This window comes from Canis lupus, chromosome 25 (genome assembly GCF_011100685.1).
Source record: "Canis lupus familiaris isolate Mischka breed German Shepherd chromosome 25, alternate assembly UU_Cfam_GSD_1.0, whole genome shotgun sequence".
NCBI classification, from domain to species: domain Eukaryota; kingdom Metazoa; phylum Chordata; class Mammalia; order Carnivora; family Canidae; genus Canis; species Canis lupus.
Genome location: NC_049246.1, coordinates 12,778,008 through 12,792,580, shown reverse-complemented (window position 1 = coordinate 12,792,580; position 14,573 = coordinate 12,778,008).

Genomic DNA, 14,573 nt, shown 5'->3' with positions numbered 1-14,573 from the left:
GTGGAAGGCCACAGACCGGGTGGCTGAAACAGAAGTTTATTTTCTCACAGTTCTGGAGGCTGGAAACCCAAGTTTAAGATTCCAGCTGAGTTCGATTTCTGATGAAAATCCTCTTTCTGGCTCAAAAATGGCTGCCTTCTCAACTAAGTCCTCACATGGCCTTTCTTTGGGGGAATATGTCCAAGCAGAAAGAGCGAGCAAGCTCTCCGTGTCTCTTCTCACAAGGACACTAACCCTATTGGACCAGGGCCCCACACTTATGACCTCATTTAGCCTTAATTATACTACAAAGGTTCAATCTCCAGATTCAGCCACACTAGCATAGCAGGCTAGGACTTCAAATTACGAATTTTGAGGGGATACAAACATTTAGTCCATGACAGGTAACATGCTTTAAAAAATCTGTTCACTGCCTGCTTTCTCACTTCTCCACTCCTATGTGTTTCCTGGGAATATACCCCAAATGAGTTATTTATACTAAATCTTTGTCTTAGGGTCTGCTTCTGTGGAAACCCAAATTAAGACAGAAAAGCTGAATGCTGCAGGTCCTTCTAGGAATATCACAGCACTTGGTAGCTTATTAAAGGCTATAAGAAATCCTCTGTAAAGAAACATTTGAGTTTAACCCAGAGCTTCACACTCTTAGCAGGGAAACCTTTTCTCATTCTTATTGGAATGTTCTTGAACATTCCCAGAAAATATTTGGAAATGCTGCTGTAAGGTTGATGGAAGTTGGAAATGCATGTAGTTGGTTTATTTTATGATTGTTACTGGGTAGCAGGGTGAGGGCTGGGTGGATCCATAGGCCACTGAAGTCTTTTTAGATAGAAAAATGTATCTGAGGGAAGAGGCCAGAATGTGCATTGGGTAGCGCTGTCCAGCAGTGTTTATAACTCATTCAGGGGTGCCTGGGTGGCTCACTTGGTTGAGCATCCAACTCTGGGTTTCAGCTCAGGTCATGATCTCAACATCGTGGGATTGAGCCCTGTGTCGGGCTCTGCACTCAAGTTGGAATCTGCTTCAGATTCTCTCTCTAAAATGAATGAATGGATGAATGAATGAATGAATGAATGAATAAAATATTAAAAAATAATTCATTCAAAAGCATTGGGCAAGAGGCTACTGATATAAGACCCCCAAGGACATGACTCCCCGCACAGGGCTCACAGTATTAAAGGAGAAAGAAGAGTAGAGCAGAGTAACCTGCTGTGATCAGCATCACACATGCTCCACCTAACTCCTGGAACATTACAATGGAAAAAAGAAGGGGCTGCACATCTGCTTTGGGCTGAGCCCCCAGATGCTTCAGAGATGCTTAAACTCTGGTCTGCAGTCATGGGACAATGCTTTATTCATCCATTCCCAGATTTATTAGAATTTCACTCATCTACCTCTGTGGCCACTAAAAATGTCTCCTTCATTTCCCCTGAGATGAATCAGATTAAATGATGTTGAAATAATGTCTTTAGTCCAACATTGAATTGTACATATTCATATTCCAACTATTTAAAAGTGTTATTTATGGGCTAATATTCTTCCCATTAAAATTAAATGGCATGAAATTTGAATTAGCTCAATTGAATTCATTTCCTTCTATAATGTATTTATCCATGACTCAGAGGAGTCCAGGCAAAGGCCATCTTGGTTTTTTTCAATAATAGTGAGCTCCATGCTCCCTAATTTGGACTTTGAAAGTACTCCTGGGCCTGGAGGAAGTGAAAACACCCCATCTCCCACTCTTAGTCTACATAGCTTGGAAACAGGAATAAAAATGGCACCAGTTTTACAGGGTTTATAGTTTGAAATTAAATTAATCAATGCATGTGAAGCTCTTGGAGCAGGGCCTGGCACATAATAGATGCTTATGAAGTGCTCAATGGTAGATGCTGTTTTCATTCCTGAGAGTGTCCTTCCATTCAGGCACAAGGAGTAAGTGCTGGTGGTTTTGGACTGGGAGCCGAGAGACCCAATTCTTGTCCCTAACTTGAGGGTAATTTAGGCTTTTCCCTTTTTGTGAGTGTTAATTTTCTTTGTTTCTTAAAAAAAAAAAAAAGATTTTATTTATTTACTCATGAGAGACACAGAGACACAGGCAGAGGGAGAAGCAGGCTCCATGCCGGGAACCTGATGTGGAGCTTGATCCCAGGACCCTGGGATCACACCCTGAGCCAGAAGCAGATGCTTAACCACTGAGCCACCCAGGTGTCCTGAGTCTTAATTTTCCAATCCATAAAGGCAGCTATGCCTTTCCAGGTTGGGAGAGGTGCCAGGCACAGCTGACACACTGCAGTGTGTGCCGTGAACCAGGCTGTGGGTTTGGTTTTCACGCACAGTGAAGCTTGTTGAGGTCCCTAAGATACAAGGAAAATGAGCTAGCAGATTTTCATATCATACACTTGCTTGAAGGTCTCAAAGGCAAGGTCTATGCTGTCTTTCCTGTGGTTCTGCCCAGTTACTGAGCTACCCACATTTCTGGTCACCATGTACTGACAGGAGGGTTCATGGTCCAGGGTGAGCGTAAAGAGGTCAAGAGGTCTCACCTCCTGCTTCTGGATGAGCAGAACGTTCGTTCTCACCTTCCTCCATTGACACCCATGAGATTCCAGACCCGTTGACAATGCCAGGTCTCAGGGATTTCAGAACTAAGGGTTGTAGTCACAGCAATTTACTCATAGAAACCTGCAACCAGAAGGAACCATGATGACTACCACTTCAACTCCTTTAAGTCATAGAAGAGGGGACCCAGATCTGAGCAAAGGATTCATTTCCTCATTCCCCTCTGCATTCTCATCACTGCCAGATGCCTTTGGCTTTGATAATGTACCACTGGGTGCTGACCCCTCCTTGTTCTTCATATAAATCCTATGGTACCTCAGGTGTAGGGGGAGTTTTAAATTAACCTCAATCAACGAGAACGACCACCACTCTAGAATTCTCTCTTAATCAGAAAGTACGGGGTTTTCACTGAGTTTTTTGAAGAATGAGTCTAATAATCAAAGATAACATAACATTTAGTTTTCAAAACAAATAAATCCCTGTGCATGTTAAAGGTGTATCCTTACTCAGCCAGTTCTTTGTTGAGAATCATAAATCTGGGGTGGGGTTTGGGGTTTTCAAATAGCCCTTGCAATCCATTAGTGGGTCATGAAATCAGCAACCAGAATTTCTTCGAAAATAAAATAAGAAAAAAAAGTGCATACAAAAGAGGAAGTTTTTTTCATAAAACTTGTTTCAATTCTATATAAACATACATAGATGTGTGTGTGTAAGAACTCTGAGTAGCACTGAACTCAACTGTGGGCTGTGGTCAAAATAATGTGACAAACACTGATATGGTCCATTATCATTTTACAGATGAAGACACACAGGTCAGCATGGATGAATCACCCTGCTCCTGCTCACCAGCTGAGTGTTAGGAAAAGGCAGGACTTGTCCTGAGCTCACTTACCCAGGGAGTTCTCTGCTGTGTGCCCGACTTTCTCCAATTCCTCAATGAAGCACTGGATCATCAGAGCTGTAACCTTGGGTCCCACTGGAATTCTATCATTACTAAAAAATTAGATTTTGTTTACAAAAGAGTGTTTATTTTTGCAGAATAATGGACTAACCCATTTTATTTTTTGAAGGTTTTATTATTTATTTAAGAGAGAAAGATAATGAGAGAGAGACTCCCCACTGAGCAAGGAGTTCAACAGAGGGGTTGGAGCCTGGAATCATGACCTGAACCAAAGGTAGATGCTTAACCAATGAAGCCATCCAGGTGCCCCATGGACTAACCCATTTTAAAAAGATTTATTGTGAGGATTGAAATAAAAGGGGTTTTCTAGCGAATACTTTGTCAATTAGTAGTGATCTTACCTATTAGAACAATTCCATCTCAGCCTCCAAGGATTCTAGTTTACTATACATTATCACAGCTTCCTGTCCCCCTGTCCCAATTTGTCCCACCCCCATTCTTTAGCATCATGTTGAGCACACAAGTCAACTTGAATCTATTTTAGAATTGCCTGCATGGAAGAAAAATTACTATTTCCCTGCTGTTCTGGGAGAGGTCCCAGTGAAGCTTGGGTATTACAGGAACCCACATTTTAGTCTAGTTTTGGGGAAACATTCTTATATAGATACATAACATTTTTATTGCCTCTAATTTTTTTAAAATTTAGATAATCTCTACATCCAATATGGAGTTCGAACTCATGACCTTGAAATCAAGAGTCACATGCTCTACTAACTGAACCAGGCAGGTGCCCCTTGGGGAAGCAGTCTTAAGCTGGATTAAACCAGATATTATTGACCAGTTTGATGGGTCAGCCTACCCAATTTAGGTCAGCAAATTATGATGTGCTTTGACCTTTGGAGTCAAACATACCTGCTTGACTTAGCTCTATCACAAACTGACTTATAACCTTGGGATATTCTGTAATCTAATTAAGCCTCAATATTTCCATCATTAATTCAACAAATATTTCTTGTGAACCTACTACGTGCCAGGCATTGTGCTAGGGTCAAGAGCAGAGCAAAGCAGGGCCTGCTTTCATGGAGCTTAAAACATATAGGGAAAGAGATTCATTGCACAAATAGTCATTTAATTATAATTGTAGTGAATCATCAAGAAATGTTATACGGTTAATAAAATAGAAATATTAAATATCATAGGCCCATTCAAAAAGGAATGCTCTAGAGTTAATTAATTTAAAAAAATAACTTGAGGGCAGCCCTGGTGGCTCGGCGGTTTAGCGCCACCTTCAGCTCAGGGCCTGATCCTGGAGGACTCAGGATCGAGTCCCATGTCAGGCTCCCTGCATGGAGCCTGCTTCTCCCTTTGCCTGTGTCTCTGCCTCTCTCTCTCTCTCTCTCTCTCTCTGTGTGTCTCTCATGAATAAATAAATAAAATATTTAAAAAATAATAATTTGAGACCAGGAGAACCCAACTGAAAAACTGAGAGGATAAGAGAAGTCACTTTGAGGAACTGATTTTTGAGGCTATTCCTGAGGAAGGTGACAGCCAGAGGAGTAGAGGTGGGGGTAGTGGGAAGAGGGCTCCACGTGGAGGACAGCACATACAAAGGGCCTGAGGTCACCCAAGTCAGAGTGTTTGGTGCATGCCAAGATGGGGAGAAAGCCAGTGCAGCCTATTGAGCTGGAGGGAGCAAATGGTGAGGTGTGGAATCCGAGGGCTTTCAGGAATAGGGAAACAATATCTACCTGGTTTTGCTCTCATGAGAATGAGTTAAGGTATCTAATCTAAACTGCTTAGAACATGAAAAATGAATAGCTATTATCAGGGGGCCATTTACTAATTTACAAAGTGTAGTTGGAAGCCCTTATTTTGGCACACACCACAATTTCTGTGGCCAGTATTTCTCCCCAAGAGAAGTTTGGGTAATATCATCAACATCACTGGCTCGGGCCTCAGCCCCAGGAAGCACCCCTGATGCCTCTTTTCCTTACATCTCACATTTAATCCATGGAGCTCTACTTCCAACAGACATCTTCAACCACTCTGCCTTGCCTACCTCCACCACCGCCACCTGAGTATCCATCCCAGACTTGGGGCAAGTTCCCTGGGAAACCCCCAAGGATGGGGGTTGTTGCATGCTGGGTGTTTATTGGGACCAACATGGGCAAGGGTGGGGACCAGGAAAGCAGTCCTGGGCAGAGGGAGAACTGAGGTTCACTGGTACCAGAAGCCTCTGCCAACCCCATGGGGAGCTCTGGATGGCTCCAGATTGCCCCAAATGGAGGCAAGAAGACCAAGCCTTTGCACTGTACCCCTCAGGGACCAATCACTGGCTGCAGGCTGGCCCTGGGTGAGGCAGCTCCCCTCAAGGGGCTCAACTGTGGCCATGGGCAGCCAGTCCTCCTTCCAGCTGGCAGGATGGATGTTCCAGCCAAAAGGGGTACATCTGCCTCCTCTAGAAGGTGATCCCCCAGGAGAGCTGGCAAGCTGTCTTGTTCACCAATCTGTTCGCAGGGTCTAGAATAGTAGGTACTTAATAAATAACATGTTTACTGGAAGCCAATGATTAGTTTCTAATTCAACCAATTATTTTGAGAAGTGGGAATGGGATATGGGCTTCTCAGAGGATCATTGGTGGGATTTTCAAAGGAAAGAGCACAAGGACAGAAAACAGAGGATATATTTTTAAGGAGAAAACCTATATAGTTGTATTACTCTCACAGATACCTTATAAAGGATTGTAGAGTTACTTTAAAACAGCTGTCTCCACTGTGGGTCTCAGCCCCAGAGATTCTGATTTTGTTTGGCTAAAGGGAGGGCCTACACATTCGGGTTTAAAACATCTCCCAGGTGATTCTGTGTGGCCGAGGTAGAGAACCAGTGCTGGAAAAGGTAAGAAGGGCTTGACAATTGCATTTGACTCAGTGGAGATCCAATTGAGGAATAATTGTGAGCATTGGGAAGCCTACTCCTCCGTGTGACCGCAGAGCCGATGCCAACACTGGAACCAGCAGCAGCAACAGAGCCAAGAAGTCAGGGTGCACAACATTTGAGATAAACTTGATCTTCAAGGAGTTTAGCAATTTGCCAACAGCTGTGGCCAAAGATCCCTGGTTCATTTGACATGGTGTCTGCTTTTATTTATAATGAAGAAAGTTGAGGGGAAAAAAAATCCTAAAGAAAAAATCCCAAAGAAAACCAGTTGCACCTGTTTCTATAAATGATAACTGTGTCCTAGTTTTCTTAAAGCTGAGATTCACTTGGTGTCCCTTTTTCAAAGTCATTCCTGCTGTAAATTCAACATGTTTACACACAAAAGCAAACTGGACAAGACCATTTTGAAGATTTTCTTTGTGGGGGTGATCAGTTCCATTTTTTTCCTTTTTTTTTTTTTAAAAAAAAGGTTTTATTTATTTACTCATGAGAAACACAGAGGCAGAGACACAGGCAGAGGGAGAAGCAGGTTCCCTGCGGGCAGCCTGATGTGGGACTAGATCCTAGGGCCCTGGGATCACACCCTGAGCCAAAGGCAGATGCTCAACCACTGAGACATCCAGACACCCCTCCTTGTTGCTTTTTAATTTTAGGCCTATGTGAATGGTTGGTTCTGTCACTTGAGGGTCGTGTTAGTACTTGAAGCAGAAAGCGCCTCTGCCAAACAGGAGTTATCTTTGTTTGCATTTGCAATTTGTTTCTTATTGTGGTAGAAATATAGAATCTAAAATGTCCCATTTTATCAGTTTATAAGTATGAGGTCCAGGGGCATTGTATATATTCACTTTGCTGTGTGGCCATCACCACTACCCATCTCCAGAACCCCTTGATCTTCTCAAACAGAAGCCCCACACCCATTAAACAGCTCCCTCCTATCCCCTCCCCCGGCCCCTGGCAGCCACCTTTCTGTGTCTCTGGGACTGTGACTGCTCTGCGTACCTCCTGTGAGTGGTACAGCATTAGTCCTTGCGTCTAGCTTACTTAGCACAGTGTTTCCTCAAGGCTTCATGCGTGTTGTAATATGTGTCAGATTTTCCTTCCCCTTTTTGTTTTCAGTAGCTCATTCTTATTTTTTTTTTACTTTTAATCATGGTAAGATATATATATATATATATATGTAAGTTTTACCATCTTAACCTTTTACAGTGTGCAGTTTGCTAGCATTAAGTATGTGCATGTCATTGTGCCACACATCTCCAGAACTTTCTCATCTTGCAAAACCGAAACTCTGTCTCCTTTAAACCATAGCTCCTCATCCCCCACCTCCTGCCAGCCCCTGGCAGCCACCTTTTGACTTTCTGTCTCTGGCAATTTGATTACTTTGGATGCTTCATGTAAGAGGAATCATACAGTATTTGTCTTTTATGACTGGTTTATTTCACTTAGCATCATGTCCTCGAGGTTTGTTCATGTTGTAGCCTGTGTCAGAGCTTCTTTCCTTTTTAAGGCTGAATAATGTTCTATTGCATGCATACACCATTTTTTTGTTTATCTGTTTACATGTCAGTGGATCCCTGGGTTACTTTCACCTTTTGGCTATTGCAAATAATTTGGATGCTTATTTGGTTGCACAAAGAGATTAGTAATTCCTTTTTGAAAAAAAGATTTTATTTATTTATTCATGACAGACACACAGAGAGGGGCAGAGACATAGGCAGAGGGAGAAGCAGGCTCCCTCTTGGGGAGCCCAAAGCGGGACTCCATCCCAGGACTCCAGGATCACGACCTGAGCCGAAGGCAGACGCTCAACCACTGAGCCACCAGGTGCCCTGAGATTAGTAATTCTTGAGTAAACTGCATGAGATCTGGAGCCTCGACCCAAGGCTGAGGCCACCAGAGAGGGATAAAATCAGCGTTTACTGCTGGAAACATCCGATTACATTCAGCTGGATTGTGTTTTGAAGGTTTTATATCCTGGCATAAGCGGTGGACTGTAACTATGAGCTCCTTCAGAAAGTCATCTGTAACCGGAATGCAGCTCTCAGAGTCTTATGAGATCGGTTGCTTAGGAACCATTTGATAATCCCTCATTGATTTAACCAATAAATGAAGGATGAGGGAGCTGGATCATCTGAAATATCTTTCTTAGTGTTAGCTCATCAAACACCGGAGGCCCTATATATTTTTGTAAGTCACTCAGTTTGTGTCTGCAAAGCTTTTAAGACAGAAACCTGTTTTATAGGAAGCCTCCAAGCCAAGTCCGGGCCACGTCCCTCTGTGCCAGAATGTCCTCTGTGCACAAAGGGTGTTGAGGCTACAGGATCCTCAAGTATAAACTAGTTTGGTGATTATCCCTGAGGCACTTAAGAATAAGATTGGGGAAGGACAAGGGAAAGATTCCAAATTCAGACCAACAGTAGGAACAAAGGAAGACATAAGCGGAAGGGAAAAAGATGTAACAATTGATTTTTATGGGGCAAGTCAAAAAAATTGGGAATGCAAGCTCATCATGCATTCTCTACAATTCCAATGTCCAAAAACTGAGGGATTTTTGTTTTTGTTCTTTCTCCCATTTGGTGGCAAAACCTGACCTAAAATGGTGTGAAGCAAATTGGGATCTTTCTTCATGTAGGGTGACTCTTCATAGTCTTTGCCACAGAAATGTTAATGAGTTTAATTATGAGGCACTATCCTAAACCCTGGAGCTGTGACATAAAATACGATATCTGCACTATATTACCTTCCCCCAATCTGAAAATTTCTGCGGTCTAAAACACATTCAGCCTTCAAGGTTTTGAGTAAGAGATTGTGGATCTGCTTAGCATACCCAAGAGGCAGAGAAAAACACAGCTACTGAAAAAGACCGAAAAGGAGGATCGCGGATTGCTTTCGGCATGCTGTTTTATCTGTGCGGTTCTCTCTTTGGGAAATGAAACAACCCAGTGATTAATTAGATACACTCCCTTGCTTGTTTTCTGGATGAAAAGGCTTCAGATGTGTGTTATTTTCCTATGGCACTGAGTACTGAGCAAAAGTGTGGAATGAAGGGAAAGACAAAGGAAACAGAGCTGAGCCAAGAGTCCCTCTGTGAATGGTCCGCAGGGGCAAATTGAGGTTCCCCCCACCCCAGCCCCACTGTGCCCGTGCACACGCCCGTGTGGGAGCGCACACCAGTGTGGAAGCACCCGCACATGAGCGCATTAGGAGCTGACGGCTCAAGGCCAGGCGAGTCCTTTCCTTTTGGGATGAAAATAAAGTAGGAGGTATGGAGGTTGAGGGTGGGAGAGAGAAGGGGAGACCAGTGACTGTCTGTCTTCCAGTGAGACAAAAAAATGATGAAGGCCAACATAGCAAGAGGTAAGTGCAGAGTGTGTGTGCACCTGTTGGTTGCTGTTTATGCTACGCTCGCAAGGACAGTTGGCATCTTAAGTAAAATTAGAACATTGGCCAATATAGGCTCCACACACAGAGTAATTGGGCTTATGAGCAGTTCTTTGTCTACATCAATTTCAAACAACAAACCAGCGCATTGCTGGTCTCGGGACCCGTGCTCAAGTTTCAAAGCTGAGGAAAATGAATGACAAGAGCTCTTTATTCTAAAGGAAAGTTCTAGACTTGTCCATGCAGCTAAAATACCGCTAGGTTGGGGATCCCTGGGTGGCTCAGCGGTTTAGCGCCTGCCTTCGGCCCAGGGCATGATCCTGGAAACCCGGGATCGAGTCCCACATCGGGCTCCCTGCATGGAGCTTGCTTCTCCCTCTGCCTGTGTCTCTGTCTCTGTCTCTGTCTCTGTGTGTGTGTGTGTCTCTCTCATGAATAAATAAATAAAATCTTCAAATAAATAAAAAATAAAATACCTAGGTCAATCCAATAAGTACAAACCTCAGGCTTGATGATTATCAAGGAGGTTGGAGTTTCCCTGAAAAGAAGTCTTTGAAAGGAATTCATGGACACAGAGCATAGTGGTGACTCTGCTCCATGACCAAGCAGAGAGGAGAAAGTGCTTCCCCCTGCTCCCCTGCCCACCCCCCATTACCTCAAACCAGGTGAGGGAGCCCCCACAGAAGACTTGCTAGAGACTGAGGTTACCCAGAAAGCATCTCACTTTGCTGCCAAGTGCTCACTGAGCTGGAGAAACAACTCTTAGGCCTGGCCCATGCTGCTACCAGAGCAGACGGCTCTTGAGAGAGAGTGACTGATGTCCCTGGAAGTTTGGGGCGCACATGCGGAGGGAGACTGTGGCCAGCTGAGAGAGAGGAGAGAAGGCACCAATGAGAGCAGGCCGCCCTGGACAGCTGGTCGGGCTGGGAATGTCCTTGTGGAGGGAAATCAGGTCCACATCATCCTGAAGGATCCTGCCCAAGGGAGGTTTTAGCCAAGAAGCTGTAAGAGTATCAGGGACGGTGACTAAAAGAATGGGCAAAATAGACCAGCCCAGAAACACAGCTCACTAAAGGGAGAGCAAGGATTTGAAAATCTTTTAAAACAGAAGGCCTTTGCCAGACAAGCAGGAACCAGAACAGCACCAGCTATGCTTACAGGCCCCTTTGTCTCTCGGCCCTGAGCCCCTGCCCCATCCCATCCCAGACAAGGTGCAAGCAGAGGGCGGGGGAAGGGGCTGCAGTTAAATGTCAGCCCAAGGTCCCCCTTCTTTCCTTAACTCCTGCTCCTCTGGGCTACAGGCTGAGCCCAGATGGAAGGGAGCAGAGGTTGCTGGTCATCCCTGCTCAGGGCTATCCATCTAGCAATCTTTCTTGATTGAGGTTCGGTGTGCCCCCTAGATCTGTGGATTCACATTTTTTCATCAATCCTGGATCTCTTTCTTCTCTCTGTTCTTTCCTTCTGGAAATCTGATTAGATGTCTCACCCGTATCTCTTATCATCTCTTTGATATTTTCCACACCCTTATCTTCTAGGTAATTTCTTTGGGTAGAAGACTTCGCTGATGATTCTTTCTCCGACTCTGTCTAATCTGCTATTTGACACTTATGTTTTTATTGGAACTGGTATGGTATTTTTCTCATTTCTAGAATTGTGATTATTAAAATTCCACCTTACTATTTCTAATCATTTCTTGCTAATTGATCATCTCTGCAGTTGAATTTTTTATTTCTTTTATCACTCGTACACAGCTAGTCTATACTCTCTGACAACTCCAATGTCTACATCCTTGGCCATCTCTATCTGCTGTCTCTTACTTCTCTTAACTCCCTGACCCACAGTGCCTTACTCTCTTGTGTTGTGAGACTTGGACTGTGAGCCCACTGCTTGATCATAATCTGCGTCGATTTTGTGGGCCTACACTCGGGCATGGGTAAGCTCTCCTGCAGAGAATATGGGCTTTGGCTTTCACTGGAAGCCAGGGTGCATCACCAACTGGGGATTATTTCAGCTTCTGTTTGGGAGTACAGGCTCATTTTGGGAGCCTCTCCTTCCTGACCTTTGTCTGGCTCCATTTCCCCATGGCATTGCTGCTACCAGTGATCCCCACTGATAACCCCTACCCCCCACCTCCTCAGGCACCTGCCCCCCACTGCATAATCCCCCACCCAGCAACTTGTTACTCTGGCTCAGGCTACACTGAGAGCTTTGGAGAGCTCTCTGTTCTTTTATGAGACCAGCAGTGTGTCTTCTGCTGTGTCTTTTCCAGGCTGTGGTTGTTTGGCAGGGGGACAGTTCCTTGGAGCTCCTAGGCTGTTGTCCCCATATGAATAGTCCTAGAGAAGTATTTTAAACATATGTATACATCTTAGCACAAATTCTTCATAATAAAATTATGTTATTCTCTCCTTTGCTATTGTCTGTTGCTGCTACTTCCTGTGATTTGGGGCAAGTTACTTAACTTTTTGAAGCCAGAGGTCCCTCATCTGTAAGTGGGAATGTCAATACCCACTTTGTAGAATAATGAAATGGCTAGAGTAAAGCAGTTGACCTGATGCCTGGTACCTATTTCCTTACAGATGGAAACCCATTTCTAGTAATAGATTTGCTACTGCATTGAAGATATAAGGCTTAAAAATCTGTGAGAACTTTAAAAAAGTATCCAAGTTAAAATGAATCTTGTATAACAGATTTGTGCAGTAATCAATTGTGTTTCTTAAGAAAAGTATTCACACAATCTTTAAGAAAAGATTAACCATGGGTGTGGAAGCATGACTTGCCTAAAAACAATGCAAAGTCTAGTGTGATGGAGCAGGAAGCAGGGCTGCAGGGAGGTAGGGCATGAGTCTGAAGACAGGGCTGGGCGTGAATGTCACCAAAGAGGCTCTGGGAGTGTTACCCCTGACCGCACACCCCACAGTCTCTGTCACGTGTCCTGTGCTATTCCCCCACATCTGGCCAGGCCCCCACCTTAGTGTTGCTGGCACATAGGTGCCAGCAGGGCCAGATTAGGAGCTAGGGCCCAAAGCATATCCCAGGGAGGCTTCTGTGATAAGGATGACACTGGCTATGCTTGGGGAAACCCAAGGATTGAAGGCTTGAAGAACCAGGAATGTCGAATTCAAGACAGCAAGAGTCTCCAGCCCAGCCTTCCAAAGGTTAGCAGTCTGGGGAAGAGATCCCAGAGCATCTGGTTTTCAGGCCAGTGTTCTCTGCACTGCCTATGTGTCCCATGGTGGGGTTGATCCTATGACCACCAAGATGCAGAGCTTGGCAGGCACAGGTCCTGCTGGGGCAAAGCTGTAGGAAGGTGCATACATGCTCACAGCCTCTCTGTGTCCAGCCCTGCATGACCTGCCTTGCTCTGGCCAGCCCTGCTTCGTTGGCCTCACAGAATGTGGGGGGTCCTATGAAATGGCGCCATGGGCTGGGAAGGGCTTTCTGTGTCTTGTAACTTGTGCTCCTGTGACACTCAGTAAAAACTAGTGCTGGGAAAATCTCAGATCACCCCAAAGGATTTCAAGCCCTTCTGTTCGACGTCAAGGTGTTTTATTCTGACCTGAGGTCCATTTAATAAATTCCTTGGGAGAAGCTAAGGATCCCCTTGAGTGTAGGGAGCATGTGGAAAACCTGGGCTGAACTGACCACCCCAGGAGGAGGACTGAGCTGTAGGTTGGTCTAGGTCCTCTTGGGTTCACTGTGATTCAGTCCCACAGTGGAATTTACATCTTCCCATAACTGGGCACAAGTCACCATCAGGGAGTTACACACGTGACTTGGGGAGATGACAGGACTTGGAGACTCCAGGGCTGATGAATTCTTTCTGTTGCCCAAGCACATCCACACCAAATGTGAATGACCCTGGCTCCGGAATTAAGGCCTGAGTATTGACAACAAAAGGGAGACCAAAGCCATAATATGGATTTTAAATATTGCCAGTGGATTTTTTTTTCATCAGAAAGAGAATGTGTGAGCCTATTTGGAAATACAGTTTTCTGCATTATGACAGATGCGCGTGAGCCTCTAGCTCTTCCGGTAAGGGGTCAGCCCTCTGGCTTTAACAAACTCCTATATGCAGAGGCCAGAGAAGTAGAAATCTTGGGAATTAAAAATGCAAGAGTCAGCCACTTAAAAGTGTTTCTCTAAACAGCTGGATTTTAGCTGATTTTTGTGTATATTAATATGGTTCTGTTTTTCATTTACTGTTGGTTGCATGAAACATTAAGGCTTCTTTTTCTTATGAGGCCTCTACACTAATTTTCTGAGGATAATTCTAAAAGGCTTGCTCCCAAATATTTAGGGAAAAATGCCTACCACGGTGCTATTTTGTAGAAAACAACATTCCTTAGGTACATACTGTGGCATGTTCAATTCGATTCAGTGAGGAGCTATTACAGCAAGTTGGACAGGAAGGATAGTATGAGAGGCTCCCTGTCCTCTGGAAGCTCATTACTTGGTGGAGGAGCTAAATATAAAGCGAATAACAAACAATGATCACAATTCAGACAAGTGCTATGAAGGAAGGGATTTTCCTTTTTTTTAAGATGGGAAATTCTATTAGACTAGAAGCTTGATAACCCCATGGCCTTATGCCTTGTGTGCCACAGAACCACCCACTCTCCTGGTGAAGTATGATGGTCCCAGTGGTAGGATGGACTGGTGAGTGGGGGTGAGATAGAAGGCTGTTGTTGAGAAGCTCTGTCCTGGAGTTCAGGATAACAAAGTCATCTCTACACTGAGGCAGGTGTGACTGGTCTCCAATGTGTGTTACGGTGGGTGTTCCCTGCACTTCTCTGGG